Source organism: Lathyrus oleraceus, chromosome 2 (genome assembly GCF_024323335.1).
Source record: "Lathyrus oleraceus cultivar Zhongwan6 chromosome 2, CAAS_Psat_ZW6_1.0, whole genome shotgun sequence".
NCBI classification, from domain to species: Eukaryota; Viridiplantae; Streptophyta; class Magnoliopsida; order Fabales; family Fabaceae; genus Lathyrus; species Lathyrus oleraceus.
In genome coordinates this window covers 434,594,484-434,612,895 of record NC_066580.1, presented here as the reverse complement: position 1 = coordinate 434,612,895, position 18,412 = coordinate 434,594,484, and the positions used below count along the sequence as shown (strand labels likewise).

The following is an 18,412-nucleotide window of genomic DNA, read 5'->3' as shown; positions in this document are numbered from 1 at the left end:
TGACGTGATCAAGGTTACTTATCTCGTACATGCCAGTTTTCGGTTGAGGTTTTTCCACATTCGTTCGTTCGGTTCCCCATTGATAGTGGTTTTGGGCCATGCTCTCGATAAGCTGGTAAGCATCAGCGTAAGGTTTGTTCATTAGTGCACCACCTGCAGCGGCGTCTATTGTTAACCTTGTATTGTATAAGAGACCATTATAAAATGTGTGAATTACTAACCAGTCTTCCAAACCATGGTGTGGGCAAAGTCTCATCATGTCTTTGTATCTTTCCCATGCTTCGAAAAGAGACTCGTTGTCTTTCTGTTTAAATCCGTTTATCTGGGCTCTTAACATAGCTGTTTTGCTTGGTGGAAAATATCGGGCAAGAAAAACTTTCTTCAACTCGTTCCATGTGGTGACTGAGTTGGAAGGGAGAGATTGAAGCCATCTTCTAGCGCTATCTCTTAATGAGAAAGGAAAAAGACGAAGTCGAATTGCCTCTGAAGTGACACCATTAGCTTTAACAGTATCAGCGTATTGAACAAATACGGATAAATGAAGGTTTGGATCTTCGGTAAGATTTCCAGAGAATTGGTTCTGTTGCACAGCCTGCAACAACGAAGGTTTAAGTTCAAAGTTGTTTGCTTCGATTGCGGGCGGAGCAATACTTGAATGCGGTTCATCTTGCGATGGAGCGGCGTAATCTCTAAGAGCACGAGCTGGTTCTGCCATCTCGGTTAAAGAAGGAAAATCTTTGAGATCAGGAAGGTCTATAGGAGGGAGATTGTTTTCAGCACGATATTCCCGAATTCGTCGTAAGACTCGGAGATATAGTTCGATATCGTTGATTCGTAAATAGAGCGGTTCGCCTTGAGAGCGAGTGCGTGGCATACAAATCAACGAAAGAAAGAAAATAGAAGAAAGAGAAACCTTAGTCTCTACAGCGTAACGGAAGAGTTACGATATCGATTGAATAAAAGTCCCCGGCAACGGCGCCAAAAACTTGATCGCTCGACTGGGTGAGTCGAGAATGGGATACAAACTGCAAGTGCACAGTTCTATCGCGTAGTTTTAAAAGATATCGATCCCACAGGGACTTATGAATCGATATACCGTTATCTAAGGTTACTACGTAAATCTAAGGTGAAAATGTTTGATTGTTTGGGGAAAAACTAAGAGCTAAACTAATATCTAGATTAAATATTAATAAAACGGATATCGGTATGTAGTTCGTCAAAACTAGGGAATCAAGTCTTTGTCGGTTTCTTGGTTTTAAAATGAATCGTTTCGGTTAACTTCATTGGTTAAAGGTTCTATCTCAAACTCTCGCTCTGTTGAATAAACCATGATCTTATATTAATGTTGCTGTCACTTATAATTAAGTCAAAAACCATATTTTGAAAACAATAAAGTTGCAGAAACTCTTTTTAAGAAAATACTGACCGTTTTAAACACCCTTATCTCAAACTCTCGCTCTGTTGACTTAGGTTATATAATTAAATCCAAATGCTTAACTCTCGTCCTCACATCCAATCTTTAAAAATACTTTTTGGAAAAGGTCAGAATTTAATTAACTCTAAAACTTGCTCTCGCCCTGGTCTAGAATTAATGCCTAACTTACACTGTCCAGTTAAAATCTCAAACTCTCGCTCTATTGATTTTAACTTCTTTATGTCTTTTACTTTTGTAAAAAATCTTGTTATTAAACCTGTAAGTTGAAACCGTAAAAAGATTGATTTTGATTTTAAGTTTAAATAGACCGACTCAGTCTTGATCCCTTATTCTGCTTACTTTACATACCGATACCTAGGCAAATTAGCCAGACATGCTAAATAAATAAGAATTTATATCATGCATAAACAGACTCATTCCAGGCAGGCAATATGAATAAACAATAGAATAAGACATTAAAAATTAAATAACAATTAAAGAACCTGAATGCGTAATACAATGGTCTTGAACACTCCACCACAAGCCGGTAGGATTTGTTCTTGGATTCTTCAATTAGACAGTAAATTAAATCAAGGAAATAAAACTGGAATATAACGTAAGGTTAAATCCGGTATAAAGTTGCACAATAGTTTCCGGTGTAGAAACTATTATGCGAAAAATATCTAAAAGCTAAAACTGGAAAGGTAAATTTGCAAGGGAAAAAGAATGTAAAGCTTGCAAAAGAAATAAATAAAATAAACAATGCTAAGTTGCTGGAAAGGAAGAAAAATAAGCAAAGGCGTGAAAAGAAAATTTGGCAGAGCTTCGGCAAACTGAGCGTGCAAAAACTGAGAGTTTTTTAGGTTTGTGAGATGGCTATTTATAATAGCCTTGGTAACTGCATTCCGTTTCCCACGAGTCTTCAGCATGGCTAAATACACGGCGTGGGCATAGGACACGAACTCTCTCAACGTTCTTCTTCAATTCTTCTGAGAGCGTGACTTGCGCCAAAAAGCTAGTGGAATGGTGTGACGCTCGTCACACCATGTGTGACGCTCGTCACAGGGATGCTTCTAGTGTGACGCTCGTCACAACCCTTGTGACGCCCGTCACAGGCACAACGTGCGCTTTCTTTTGGGCTGGGCTTGGTCTTTGATATTTGTTTCCTTTTTACTCCTTTCTACACCTCCTTTTCTTCCCTTTTTCACTTTTGCTTCAAAATGGGTACCTGATGTAAATAGAAAAGAAATACTGCATAATATCTGATAAAATGGGATAAATTAAAGTAAATGATAATATAATCTAATTGAATTAAGTCTTCAAATGTGATATAATTTCATGTTATCAAGACTCTTCATATTGGTGAAGCATCATCTCAAACAGTAAAAAATGAGATTCTTTGTATCGGGTCAAAATAACATCTTATATGATAGAATTAAGATATTCCAGCAAAGGGAAAAATACCTTAATTGAATCTAAGACTCTCCGAGGATATTAGAGCAGTATCTCTAAAAGAATCTGAAATGAGACTCTTCATATTGATGAAGCAGTATTTCAAACAGTAAAATTGAGATTCTCTGTATCGGGTCGAAACAGCATCTTATATGATAAAATTAAGATATTCCAACAAGGGAAAAATACCTTAATTGAATCTAAGACTCTCCGAGGATATTAGAGCAGTATCTCTAAAAAATCTGAAATGAGACTCTTCATATTGATGAAGCAGCATCTCAAACAGTAAAAATGAGATTCTTTGTATCGAGTCGAAACAGCATCTTATATGATAGAATTAAGATATTCCAGCAAGGAAAAATACCTTAATTGAATCTAAGACTTTCTGAGGATATTAGAGCAGTATCTCTGAAAACACATGAGATTCTTCAAATTGATGAAGCAGTATCTCAAACAGAGAAATGAGATTCTTCAGATAAATGAAGCAGTATCTCAAATATTCGTCTGTTGGGGGAATTTTTAAGAAAAGACTCCTTTTGAGGGAGATTTACTAGAAATGCTCTGCAGGGGAAAAGCTCATAAGAGACTTTTTAGAGTAACCTCTGCCTGGGGAGTAATGATTGTAAAGAAAAATGATGGGAATATCATTATTAATCATAAAATTGAAAAATGATTTGTCGAGAAATAATTCCACGAGCATATGCAGGGTAATAATTTTATTTGGAAATAAGGAATGTCTAAGATATACATGAATGACCTCGGATCCTGATATTTTATAATTGATTTTCGTATGATGTTCCACTTTGGGTGGGAACACCATGCATGGGATGATGCATGGGATGTATACAAGTATGCAATTACTGGGGGTATTCGGTTGTGCATGTAGGAATGCAAATGATTTTTATTTTGTTGAAATTCCCATTTTTTGGGAGTATTATGCATGAGTATGTTGATGACTGGTACGACTGTGTGTTTTTTAATTTTCGGTTTGGTGGGGAAACCATTTATGAATGGTTTATATGATGCATGTTAGAATGCAAATGGGTAATTGGACATGCCCCGATTAAGATGTTTTTTGCTTCGGGGTATGATGCCAATAGTGTGGACTTTTGTTATTTGGGGTGATTAATGAAGATCAAGTTTTGATGCCCCACTAAGTGATTTTGGGAATATATTTGGGTTGCTCCAAGTTACTAAAGGGTTCAGACTTCTCAACACGTGATACTCCATCCATGATTTATCAATGTTTCTGCTGGAAATGCAATTGAGCCCTGCCCCGGTTTGGCTATACCATGAGTACATTTATGAGAGGTGTGAATTAGTGGTTGAAAGGAACATAGGTAGCTGCAAACAGTCCTACACCTTTATGAAAAAAACAAGAATAAACTTGGAGACTAAAGGATTCGTTCGCTTACTGTTTCAAAAGCAATTTTACCACTTTATTCAAACATGTGTTTTATTTTCTCCAATAATTTTTAAAAGTGATGTTTATCAAAAATAAAAGGTGCTTTGCAAACAAACATATAAAATACAAAAAATGATTTGGGCACATTTTTGTTGAGAAAAATTCTCTTTTATTGATTTGACCCTTAAATGGGCGATTATACATAAAGATGCAATTCCTTAATGAGGTAATTGTTGTGCATAGAAACAGAATGGCAATGAAAATTGAGTTCTTATTGAGTTTCCACACTGCTATGATCTTTATGTCTTTGATAGCCCGAGCACTTTGCTTTTGAAAAGTAAGGTAGATTGATTCTTTGTCTTCGAGGGATATGTTAGACACCTGAAAGTACAAGTCTTTGCCTTGGAATTAATCCCTAACTTTTACCTAGACCACCCTTTCGGGTTTTCGATCCACCGGGATACCCATTTTTGCCTCAGCCGCCCTTTCGGGTTTTCAACTCAGCGGGTCAAATTCTTTTATTTTCGTCCCTAATTTTTGCCTGGATCGCCCTTTCGGGTTTTCGATCCACCAGGATAGCCATTTTTGCCTAAATCGCCCTTTCAGGTTTTCGATTTAGCGGCTTTTATTATTCCACTTTTTTAGGCGAAGTACTTTTTAACAGCATCAGTGTTGGTAGGAAGCGGCAACTCATCACCATCCATAGTATCTAGAATCAGAGCGCCTCCAGAAAAGGCTCTAACCACCACAAATGGACCTTCATAGTTTGGTGTCCATTTCCCTCTAGAATCTTTGTGAATATGCAAGATTTTCTTCAGCACTAAATCTCCCTCTTGAAACACCCTGGGAAAAACTTTCTTGTCGAATTCCTTTTTAAGACGCCTCTAGTAGAGTTGACCGTGACCTAACGCTTTCAAGCGTTTCTCCTCAATAAGGTTGAGCTCGTCGTACCTTGATTGAACCCATTCTGCCTCGTCTAGCTTAGCCTCCATCAAGACTCTCATCGAGGGGATCTCCACTTCTATAGGGAGAACTGCTTCTATACCGTATACCAAGGAATAAGAGGTTTCCCCCTGTTAAAGTCCGTACCGACATGCGATAGCCATGTAACGCAAAAGGTAACATCTCATGCCAATCCTTGTACGTGACAACCATCTTCTGGATGATTTTCTTGATATTTTTATTTGTAGCTTCAACGGCCCCATTCATCTTAGGTCGATAGGGTGATGAGTTGTGATGCTCGATTTTGAATGTTGCGCATAACTCATCCATGGTCTTGTTGTTGAGATTGGACCCATTATCAGTGATGATCTTACTGGGAATCCCATATCGACATATGATGTTATTTTTTAAGAAACGAGCGACTACGTGCTTTGTGACATTCGCATAAGATGCAACTTCCACCCATTTGGTAAAGTAATCTATGGCCACTAATATAAATCTGTGTCCATTAGATGCTTTGGGTTCTATCATTCCAATCATGTCGATGCCCCACATGGTGAAAGGCCAAGGTGATGCTAAACATTCAGCGGGGTAGGCGGTACATGTATTTTGTCAGCATAGATTTGGCATTTGTGGCATGTTCTGGTGTAATGGTAATAGTCAGCTTCCATCGTCAACCAGTAGTAACATGCCCTTAGGATTTTCATTGCCATGGCATGCCCATTGGCGTGCGTACCGAAAGACCCTTCGTGTATGTCCCTCATAAGCTGATCCGCTTCGTGTTTGTCCACACACCTTAATAAAATCTTGTCATAGTTTTTCTTGTACAACACCTCTCCGTTCAAGAGGAACTTTGATGCCAACCTCCGGAGGGTCCTTTTGTCAAGGCTAGAAGCCTCTGCTGGATATTCCCGCTTCTCTAGATAATGTTTGATATCAAAGAACCAGGGTTTACCATCTGGCTCTTCTGCTGTCGTCAGGCAATGAACAGGTTCGTCAAAACGCATACTTTCAATGTGAGGCTGATGGTTGGGCCATATTAATTTGTACATGGAAGCCAAAGTTGCTAAAGCATCTTCCATCTGATTCTCTTCTCGAGGAATATGAGAAAAAGTGATTTCGTTGAACTTTGTGAGTAGCTTCAGCACGTAATCTCGGTATGGAATCAGGTTAGTATGTCTTGTTTCCCAATCGCCTCTGATCTGATGTATGACTAGAGCGGAGTCCCCGAATACTTCTAGTATCTTGATCTTCAACTCAATAGCTTCTTCTAACCCTAGTATGCAAGCTTCATACTCGGCCATGTTGTTTGTGCAGGTAAAACAGAGCTTTGCGGTGAACGGTAGATGGAAATTCTTGGGAGACATCAGTACTGCCCCAATTCCATGGCCTATTACATTTGAGGCGCCATCAAACATGAGCGTCCAGCCTACTTTTGGCTCAAGACTTTCCTCTAGTTTGGAGTCTTCAACATCCTTAATAGCCATGATGTTCTCATCTAGGAAGTCGAACTTCAAAGATTGACAATCCTCCAGTGGTTGGTGAGCAAGATGGTCTGCTAATATGCTTCCTTTGATCGCCTTTTGTGCAACATATTAAATATCGTATTCTGACAACAACATCTACCATCGGGAAATTCTACCAGTGAGAGTTGGTTTCTCGAATATGTACTTGATGGGATCCATTTTAGATACCAACCAAGTCGTGTGAGTTAGCATGTACTGCCTGAGACGCTTAGCGGCCCATGCGAGTGCACAATAAGTCTTCTCGAGTAATGAATATCTGGTCTCACAATCATTAAATTTCTTGCTCAGATAATAGATGGCATACTCTTTTCTACCAATTTCATCTTATTGTCCCAATACACAACCCATGGACTCGTCGAGCACGGTTAGATACATGATGAGAGGTCTCCCTTCTGCAGGGGGCATCAGAATCGGTGGCTCTTGCAAGTATTCTTTGATTTTATCGAAGGCTATTTGACAGTCATCGTTCCACTCCACACCTTGATTATTCCTCAGAAGCTTGAATATTGGTTTGCATGTTGTAGTAAGGTAGAGATAAACCTGGCAATGTAATTTAATCTCCCCAAGAAAGCACGAACCTCCTTTTCAGTCCTCGGTGCAGGCATGTTTTGAATGGCTTGAACCTTGTCAGGATCTACTTCAATTCCTTTTTGGCTTACAATAAAGCCTAAAAGCTTCCCAGATTGAACCCCAAAATTGAATTTGTTAGGATTAAGTCGCAACCTAAACTTCCTTAAACGAGCAAATAGTTTCCCCAGGTTGGTGATATGTTCTTCTTCTGTCTGGGATTTGGAAATCATGTCATCGATATACACCTCAATCTCTTCATGAATCATGTCGTGAAAGAGAGTCACCATGGCACGTTGATATGTTGCCCCAGCGTTCTTTAATCCAAACAGAATCACTTTGTAACAAAAGGTGCCCTAAGGGGTAATGAATGTAGTCTTCTCCATGTCCTCGGGATCCATTTTAATTTGGTTGTATCCAGAGAAACCATCCATAAAGGAAAACACGAAGAACTAAGTTGTGTTATCCACCAATACATCAATGTGAGGTAATGGGAAATCGTCTTTGGGACTGGCTCTATTTAAGTCTCGGTAGTCTACGCACATGCGGACTTTTCCATCTTTCTTTGGTACCAGTACGATGTTGGCAACCCATTGTGGGTACTTAGCAACTTCTAGGAAACCAACGTCAAACTGTTTTCTCACCTCTTCTCTGATCTTGAGAGTCATATCTGGTCGAGTCCTTCTTAGCTTTTATTTGACCGCAGGGCATTCTTCTTTAAGGGGAAGCTTGTGGGTCACGGTATCAGTGTCTAATCCGGGCATGTCCTAGTATGACCAAGAAAACACGTCGTCATATTCGTGGAGGAGCTCTATCAGCCTTGTCTTCACTATATCTTGAAGTGCGGCGCCTACCCTTACTTCTCTTTTGTCTTCTTCTGTTCCCAGATTGATAACTTCAATGTCTTCTTGGTGTGGTTGAATGACCTTCTCTTCTTTTCTGAGTAATCTGGCCAACTCTTCAGGGAGTTCGCAATCTTCCCCCACTTCGTCTTCAGCTTGGTAGATTGGACAATCAAAATCACATTGGACCTTAGCAGTGTCATTATCAATGGTCTCGATGGTGTTTCTGCATGTTATGATTTATGCAGTTTATTTAGAAAATGCGTGCATAAAAATTGATGCCATTTTTGTGATAATAAAAAACGAAAGGAAAGGAACAAAAATTTGGATGCAAAACGTCATTTCATTAATGATAAAAGCTCTTAAAAAAGATAAAGGAGGCCCTAAAACACGCCACTGTGCCTTGGGCAGAGCACAAGGTTTTGTCTAAAATGATAAAAATTACTTTTGAAATATTTGGGGAACTTCCACAGCCTTCTAGTTTGCCAGTTCTTCGTTAGGTGCGGCTTGCCGCATCCAGCTAGACACCCACTCTTCGCGATCCCCATCACTGATCATCTCCACCTGTTTGCCAAAGATGTGGCCAGCACTGGTGAATGTAACACCCTTCTACCCCAAACGACATATTTAAATTGATTATCAGAGTACAACATGTAGAAGAGTTTACATTTCTTAAAACATAACACTTATCGCATCACAACATAAAACATATTATTTATTTGATTTAAAAATTCGCAGCGGACAACAACCTAATTATTATAATAATGTGTCAACATGATCTCAACAAAACATCTCAACAATTATTCATCATAAACAACATAAATAAAGATAATTTGGCTATCGAATCCCATAATCCCCGGTGTCACATGACCAGAGCATTTGACTTGACTCTGTAGAATAACTCTACACTTATTCTTCGAACCTCAACAATAGCTACTCCACTTTATCTGCACATTGCTCATCATAGATGAACATAAACACATGCAGAAGGGGTGAGAACTACATTATTAAATAATAATATAACGACAGAAATATAAATATAAATATATTTCACATATGCCAACACAATTCATCATAATCATCATAATCCATAAACTCATGAACATCAACAACACAACACAGCAAATGCAATGCACACACCCATGCATGACTCAACACGACTCGGTATACCCATTTTTGTGACCACTACAGGATCACCACTCCCAGATTCATCACCATAGAATCCGAGTTCCCCGCAAGGAACCAAGCCTCTCAACAAGCCCGGAGTCAACAACATCATTGGAACTCAGTCCGTTCATCACTAGGCATCGGCCTTTCATGAATGCATGCACACCAAGCATTCATCATAATCAACATAGCAACAACAGCATCATATAGTCATATTATCATCATCATTAACACATTCTATCATAAGAGCATATCACATCATGCCACATAATCAAACATAGTATTATCGCACTCTACTAATATCTATACCACTCAAGCAACGGGAATTGATCCCTCGTATACTATGCATCAGCTAAGTTACCTCGCTCAGCCTAAACAACCGAAACTGCACCACAACAGCTAGAAAAGACCACAAGTCTGCCCATACGCGTATTGCCCATGCTCATACGCGTATTGCCCACGCTTGGCCAAATCCATACGCGTATTGGCCATTCCCATACGCGTATGCTACGCGTATCACTTCCCCATACGCGTACCACCAGAGACCATTTCACGTTCAAAATTCCATCTCTTTCACTCGTACGCGTATGACATACCCCATACGCGTACCACATCCAGGGATACGCGTATCACACGCGTATGGCGCGTACCAGCGCCAAAACTCCCTTTCCTAAGCCCTCCCATACGCGTATTGCCTAGTGCCATACGCGTATGACCAGAATCCAGTTTTCCAGATCTGCTATGGGTTTTCTCTGCTACGAACCTGTCCAATTCAACCGTTCACAGTCCCAATTTCACACAAAATCACTCATATCACCTAACACGAATCATACCCTATTTTATCTCACAATTTCTAACACTATTGCATCTAATTCTTACGAATTTTCCTTCGGTTAACATCCCAATTTCGTTCATACAATATCCCATCATTTTCAGCATATTATTGTTTAATAAGGTTCAGACCCCTTACCTCTTTGGATTGAAGGAAGCTCTGAGCAATCTTTGGCCTTTTCCTCTTCCTTCTCTTTCTCTTCAGCGCTTCTCCCTTTTCTGACTCTGAGGCAAAATACGTGAAAATGAAAACCTTCAGTTATCTCCTTTGGCCTCTTTTACCCAATTCCACTTTTACCCTTCCACTCTTCATATTCCAATTATATTATTTATTTAATTATTATTAAAATAAATAATATCTATAATAATAATAATAATAATAATAATAATAATAATCCAATAATTCAACTTTATTTAACTAAATTAATAAAATACTATTAACTCAATTAAATAATTCTCTTATTTTAATCGGGGTGTTACAACTCTCCCCCACTTTAGAAGTTTTCGTCCTCGAAAACATACCTCAAGCAAATAGAGCCGGATACGACTCCTTCATCTGATCTTCACGCTCCCAAGTCAAGCTCTCACCAGCTGGACCTCCCCAAACAACTCGCACTAGAGCAATCTTCTTACCTCTCAGGGTCTTCTCTTCTCGGTCATCTATCCGAATTGGCAACACCTCAACGGTCAAATTATCCCTCACCTGGATATCATCCAACTGAACAACATGCGAAGGATCCGCAATATACTTTCTTAACTGAGATACATGAAACACATCATGCAGATTAGAAAGCGACGGCGGTAAAGCTATCCGATACGCCACTTCCCCAACCCTCTTCAAAATCTGATACGGACCCACAAACCTCGGAGTAAGCTTTTTAGACTTTAAAGCTCTACCCACACCTGTCGTCGGAGTAACTCTCAAGAACACATGATCTCCCTCTTGGAACTCAAGTTCCTTTCTCCTCTTATCATGATAACTCTTCTGACGACTCTGAGAAATCTTCATTTTCTCCTGAATCATCTTAACCCTTTCAGTCGTCTGCTGTATAATCTCAGGTCCGAGTACAACCCTCTCACCTGATTCATACCAACACAATGGAGTTCTACACCTCCTACCATACAATGCTTCATATGGAGCCATACCGATACTAGCATGAAAACTATTATTATAAGTAAACTCCACCAACGGCAAATAACTATCCCAAGAGCCACTCTGCTCCAACACACAAGCTCTCAACAAATCCTCCAAGGATTGGATAGTTCTTTCAGTCTGACCATCAGTCTGAGGATGATAAGCTGAACTCAACCTCAACTTAGTCCCCAACGCTTTCTGCAAACTTTCCCAAAATCTAGAAGTAAATCTGGGATCTCTATCAGACACAATACTGGATGGAATACCATGCAGCCTCACTATCTCCTCAATATACAACTCTGCCAACTTCTCTAAAGAGTGATTAATCTTCATCGGCAAGAAATGCGCCGACTTAGTCAATCGATCCACAATCACCCAAATAGAATCATTACCTTTCACCGTCCTCGGCAATCCCGTCACAAAATCCATGGAAATGCTATCCCACTTCCATTCAGGAATCTTCAAAGGTTGCATCATACCTGCCGGTTTCTGATGTTCGATCTTTGACTTCTGACAGGTTAAACAGGCATACACAAACTTAGCAACATCTCTTTTCATACCAGCCCACCAAAACAACTTCTTCAAATCTTGATACATTTTAGTTGCACCTGGATGGATACTCAATCCACTCCTATGGCCCTCTTCAAGAATACTCTTTTTCAATTCAGACACCTCAGGAACACAAACTCTACCTTTAAATCGCAGGATGCCATTCTCATCAATCTCAAAATTACCACCATTACCCTGGTTAACCATAGTAATATGATCAACTAGAGCGACATCAACTTGCTGACCATTCCGAATATCTTCCAGAATTCCACTAGTCAACTTCAGCATACCCAACTTTACACTATCAGCGGAAACTTCACAACCCAAACTCATATCACGGAACTGTTCAATTAACTCAAGTTCCCGAACCATCATCATAGACATATGTAGAGACTTTCTACTCAGTGCATCTGCAACTACATTAGCCTTACCGGGATGATAACTCAATTCAAAGTCAAAATCCTTCAGTAATTCTAACCACCTTCTCTGCCTCATATTTAACTCTTTCTGATCAAACAGATACTTCAGACTCTTGTGATCACTGAACACTTCGAATCTGGAACCATACAGATAATGCCTCCACATTTTCAGCACAAATACAACAGCTGCAAGTTCTAGATCATGCGTAGGATAATTCCTCTCATGAACCCTCAACTGTCTAGAAGCATAAGCTACAACTTTACCATTCTGCATCAAAACACCACCAAGACCCATCAAAGAAGCATCACAATAAACAACGAAGGACTCACCAGGATTAGGCAAGATCAACACTGGAGCACTGGTCAACCGCTTCTTCAACTCAACAAAACTCGCTTCACAAGCTGCATCCCACACATACACTTGACCCTTCTTAGTCAACTGCGTCAACGGCAATGCCAACTTAGAGAAGCCCTCAATAAATCTGCGATAATAACCAGCCAACCCCAGAAAACTGCGTATCTCAGTAGCAGACTTCGGAGTCTCCCACTGTAATACGGCATCAACTTTAGCAGGATCAACGGAAATTCCACCACTCGAAATCACATGGCCAAGGAAACTCACTTCCTTCAACCAGAACTCACATTTAGATAACTTTGCATATAACTTCTTTTCTCTTAACACCTGCAAGACAAGTCTCAGATGTCCTGCATGCTCTTCTTCAGTCTTAGAATATATCAATATATCATCTATGAACACCACAACAAAAGTATCAAGGTACGGATGAAATATGCGATTCATATATTCCATAAACACACCTGGAGCATTAGATACACCGAACGGCATCACAGTGTATTCATAATGACCATACCTCGTACGGAAAGCAGTCTTCGCAATATCATCTGACTTCACTCTGATCTGATGATAACCCGACCGCAAATCAACCTTACTGAAAACATGAGCTCCAACCAACTGGTCCATCAAATCATCAATCCTCGGCAATGGATACCGATTCTTGATAGTCACCTTATTCAACTGCCGATAATCGACACACAACCTCATCGTACCTTCTTTCTTCTTCACTAACAATACTGGTGCACCCCAAGGAGACACACTTGGACGCACGAACTTCTTCTCAAGCAATTCCTCAAGTTGCTTCTTCAATTCAACTAATTCAGTTGCCGACATTCTATACGGAGACATCGACACCGGACTAGTACCTGGTACTAAGTCAATGGTAAATTCGACTTCACGTTCTGGAGGTAAATCACTTACATCCTCCGGAAACACATCCTGAAATTCACAGACAACAGGCAAATCTACACTCACCACTTTCTTATCCGCTTGCAGAGACGCAAATAAAGCGAATATCTGAGCTTCATCTTTCACCAAATCCCCTATCTGCCTAGCAGATAGAAATCTTGCCTCATCATTCTCACCAACTTCAGAAAACCGCACCGTCTTCCTATAGCAGTCGATGAACACGCCATAGAATCCTAGCCAATTCATTCCCAGGATAATATCAATTTGGTGCAAGGGTAAGCACACCAAATCCACCACGAACTCTCTCTCAAAGATCGTCAATTGACAATCTCGACAGACAACAGAAGTCTTCACAGAACCATTAGCAGGAGTATCTATCACCATACTTCCGCCTAGGGACGACATACTCACACCAATCCTGGTCGCACACTCATACGAAATGAACGAATGAGTAGCACCAGTGTCAACAATAGCAAGCAATTCAACATTATTAATCAAGCAAGTACCTTTAATCAGATTATCTTCTTTAGGAGCTTCAGCCCCGCTCAGAGCAAACACCCTACCAGTAGTATGAGCTGCAGTAGCCGCCTTCTTCGGTTTCGAGCACTGCGAACTGATATGGCCTTTCTCGCCACAATTAAAACAAGTCGGACCAGCATCCTTACATTCAGTAACTCTATGACCAGCCTGACCGCATCGGAAACATCTCAGCACTTTCTTGGTACAGCTATCAGCACGGTGGCCTGGCTCGCCACACTTGAAACATTTACCAGCTATGGAAGATCCTCCCCCACTTGGCTTCTTCTCATCTACCACTTTCTGTTTACCTTTACCATTCGGAGATGTATAAGGACTACCACGATCCTTATTCTTCTTCTCACTCAGACTCTTGTAGTGAGCAGTCCTAGCCTTGCTATCTTCATCAAATATCCGGCACTTATTAACCAGTGTAGGAAACCTACGAATCTCCTGGTAACCAATGCCTTGTTTGATCTCTGGACGCAACCCATTCTCAAACTTGACACACTTGGATTCCTCAGCATCAGCATTATATAGTGAGGACAATACTGCACCAGCTCCTCAAACTTCGAGGCGTAATCAGCAACAGACATGTTACCCTGCTTCAGTTCTAGAAATTCCATTTCCTTCTTACATCGCACATCAGCAGGAAAATATTTCTCTAGAAAGGCCGTCTTGAACCTTTCCCAAGTCATCTCAGCACCTGGTACTGCAATTCTCTGGCGAGTATTATCCCACCAGTTTTCAGCCTCTTCAGATAGCATATGCGTACCAAACTGCACCTTCTGTGCTTCAGTACACGTCATCACCCGGAAAATCTTCTCAATTTCCTTCAGCCAAATCTGAGCACCATCGGGATCATAGCGCCCCTTGAATGTAGGAGGGTTATTCTTCAGAAACCTTCCCAAATTCCTAAACTCGTCGACCGGCGGATTCTGCTGCGCCTGCATAGCCTGCGCCATAGCCGTCAAAGCCTCAGCAATCGCACGGTCATTTTCTCCGGCCATACTCTGCACAACACAACCACAACCGTTAAATATCAACAGTGTCATTTACACTAATTGACCAACAGGGAAAACCTCACATTATGACTCGACTGGACTGACCATGCTCTGATACCACTAATGTAACACCCTTCTACCCCAAACGACATATTTAAATTGATTATCAGAGTACAACATGTAGAAGAGTTTACATTTCTTAAAACATAACACTTATCGCATCACAACATAAAACATATTATTTATTTGATTTAAAAATTCGCAGCGGACAACAACCTAATTATTATAATAATGTGTCAACATGATCTCAACAAAACATCTCAACAATTATTCATCATAAACAACATAAATAAAGATAATTTGGCTATCGAATCCCATAATCCCCGGTGTCACATGACCAGAGCATTTGACTTGACTCTGTAGAATAACTCTACACTTATTCTTCGAACCTCAACAATAGCTACTCCACTTTATCTGCACATTGCTCATCATAGATGAACATAAACACATGCAGAAGGGGTGAGAACTACATTATTAAATAATAATATAACGACAGAAATATAAATATAAATATATTTCACATATGCCAACACAATTCATCATAATCATCATAATCCATAAACTCATGAACATCAACAACACAACACAGCAAATGCAATGCACACACCCATGCATGACTCAACACGACTCGGTATACCCATTTTGTGACCACTACAGGATCACCACTCCCAGATTCATCACCATAGAATCCGAGTTCCCCGCAAGGAACCAAGCCTCTCAACAAGCCCGGAGTCAACAACATCATTGGAACTCAGTCCGTTCATCACTAGGCATCGGCCTTTCATGAATGCATGCACACCAAGCATTCATCATAATCAACATAGCAACAACAGCATCATATAGTCATATTATCATCATCATTAACACATTCTATCATAAGAGCATATCACATCATGCCACATAATCAAACATAGTATTATCGCACTCTACTAATATCTATACCACTCAAGCAACGGGAATTGATCCCTCGTATACTATGCATCAGCTAAGTTACCTCGCTCAGCCTAAACAACCGAAACTGCACCACAACAGCTAGAAAAGACCACAAGTCTGCCCATACGCGTATTGCCCATGCTCATACGCGTATTGCCCACGCTTGGCCAAATCCATACGCGTATTGGCCATTCCCATACGCGTATGCTACGCGTATCACTTCCCCATACGCGTACCACCAGAGACCATTTCACGTTCAAAATTCCATCTCTTTCACTCGTACGCGTATGACATACCCCATACGCGTACCACATCCAGGGATACGCGTATCACACGCGTATGGCGCGTACCAGCGCCAAAACTCCCTTTCCTAAGCCCTCCCATACGCGTATTGCCTAGTGCCATACGCGTATGACCAGAATCCAGTTTTCCAGATCTGCTATGGGTTTTCTCTGCTACGAACCTGTCCAATTCAACCGTTCACAGTCCCAATTTCACACAAAATCACTCATATCACCTAACACGAATCATACCCTATTTTATCTCACAATTTCTAACACTATTGCATCTAATTCTTACGAATTTTCCTTCGGTTAACATCCCAATTTCGTTCATACAATATCCCATCATTTTCAGCATATTATTGTTTAATAAGGTTCAGACCCCTTACCTCTTTGGATTGAAGGAAGCTCTGAGCAATCTTTGGCCTTTTCCTCTTCCTTCTCTTTCTCTTCAGCGCTTCTCCCTTTTCTGACTCTGAGGCAAAATACGTGAAAATGAAAACCTTCAGTTATCTCCTTTGGCCTCTTTTACCCAATTCCACTTTTACCCTTCCACTCTTCATATTCCAATTATATTATTTATTTAATTATTATTAAAATAAATAATATCTATAATAATAATAATAATAATAATAATAATCCAATAATTCAACTTTATTTAACTAAATTAATAAAATACTATTAACTCAATTAAATAATTCTCTTATTTTAATCGGGGTGTTACAGTGAACGTTTTCTCTACAGAAGGAATCTCCTCTTTGTAAGGTTGGTTACCGGCTTTGTATGATGGTGGGTCATACCCCAGGCCAAACTTGTCTCGTTTCGCTTTCACTTCCACCACTTTTCCCCAGTCTTGAGCATTTTCATTTTCCATAACAGCCTTAGCTCCTTGCCAAGAGGCCATGGATGGTCCAGATTTCGGTGTCTCCAATGACTATTGAATGGCCATCATATTTACCACTTCCAAGGATTGGAATGGTGTCTTAGTGATTTCGCCATCCACCTCGATATATCGGAAAGATGTCAAGTGACTAACCAAAATATCTTCCTCTCCTCCAATCATGATCATTTTGTCATTTGTAATGAGTTTCAGCTTTTGATGCAGAGTGGAGGTGACAGTGCCTGCGGAGTGAATCCAAGGTCTCCCAAGTAGGCAACTATAACCGGGATATATGTCCATGACTTGGAACGTGATATTGGAAATAGTTGGACCTATCTTGGTTGGTAAGTCAACCTCTCCTATCACTGCTCGCCTTGAGCCATCAAATGCCTTTATGATTAGGGTGCTGGGTTTCATACTTATCCCTTATATTGGCAGCTTTAATCAAAGTTGTCTTCGGCATGACATTCAGTGAGGAACCTGTGTCCACTAATACCCTTGATAGTATAGTGTCTATGCATTTCAAGGAGATATGTAGGGCTTTGTTATGGTTCTTTCCCTCAATTGGCAATCATCATCATTAAAACCCAAGAAATTCCCAGTGGTCACACAAGCTATCACATCATCAAATTGTTCTATTGTTATGTCCTTCGTGATATGAGCGGCCCTCAATACTTTCAACAGCGAGTTCTTGTGTGCTTCTGAGTTGAGCAATAGAGATAACATGGAGATTTTTGAAGGCGTTTGATTTAGTTGGTCCACCACTTTATAATCACTCTTCTTGATTATCCTCAGAAATTCCTCAGCCTCTTCACGAGTGGTTGCAGCTTTAGGAGACATGTGCATGTATTGCATTTCTTGATTAGGGACGGGGATCTGAACAGCAGCTTCCTTCCTTTTAGTCTTTGCAGAAGTGTCAGCAGTTCTTGACGCGAACACTCGGCCACTACATGTCATTCCTGTTGGTCCCACAATTGAAGTGACATTTGGTTCGTTGATCATCAGAGCTCGGTCTTCCTGCCCCTGCTTAAAAGCTCTGGGCTCATATATCCACAAGACTGCCTTCTCATCTTTATACGTGAACGGTGCTGGAAACTCTATCACCAATGGACTTATAGGTATTTCTACTTTAACATCATCATAAGGGATGTCCACCATGGCTATCTCTTCCTGGAACTTGCTCCTGACACGACAATTTATCTGTAACTCGCCTCGATCCATCATTTGT

General features: G+C 40.3%; 1 pseudogene; it reads left to right on the top strand.

The window, feature by feature from the left end:
• The first annotated feature begins 230 nt into the window (after positions 1-230).
• On the top strand, positions 231-330 carry LOC127124372 (uncharacterized; annotated as a pseudogene).
• Positions 331-18,412: the final 18,082 nt, after the last annotated feature.